Source organism: Etheostoma spectabile, unplaced genomic scaffold, assembly GCF_008692095.1.
Source record: "Etheostoma spectabile isolate EspeVRDwgs_2016 unplaced genomic scaffold, UIUC_Espe_1.0 scaffold337, whole genome shotgun sequence".
In the NCBI taxonomy this organism is placed as follows: Eukaryota; Metazoa; Chordata; class Actinopteri; order Perciformes; family Percidae; genus Etheostoma; species Etheostoma spectabile.
The window spans coordinates 112,558-112,998 of NW_022605587.1; positions in this window are offsets into that span (position 1 = coordinate 112,558).

Here is a 441-nt window from a genome sequence, read left to right on the forward strand (position 1 = left end):
TTCTGCAGACCTTCACTGACTAAATACCTATTCCCATAGCGGGAGTTGAACCCAGGCCACCTGGGTGAAAACCAGGATTCCTAACCGCTAGACCATATGGGAGGGACTACATGTTAATAACAGGGATTTCATGAATCAATTCATAGTCTGGCTGGAAGCAGACCTTCTCTTGAACATGAAGAAGCTTCTTAACGCTGACATTGATGACTAAGAACCTACTATATCATGACTTGTTAAACTTACTATATTATAGTTTTTTAAACAGATTCTTCTGGATCAGTCAGGATAATGTCTGAGACATGATATTAGGAATAAAGAACTTAGCAGTTCTTTGTATTTAAGATGAAATTAATTTGCACGAGAAACGCAATTGCAAGTACAACGTTTTTTGAGCATCATTATTGTCAACAGATGTAAAGTTACCATGTGTTTGTACACAGT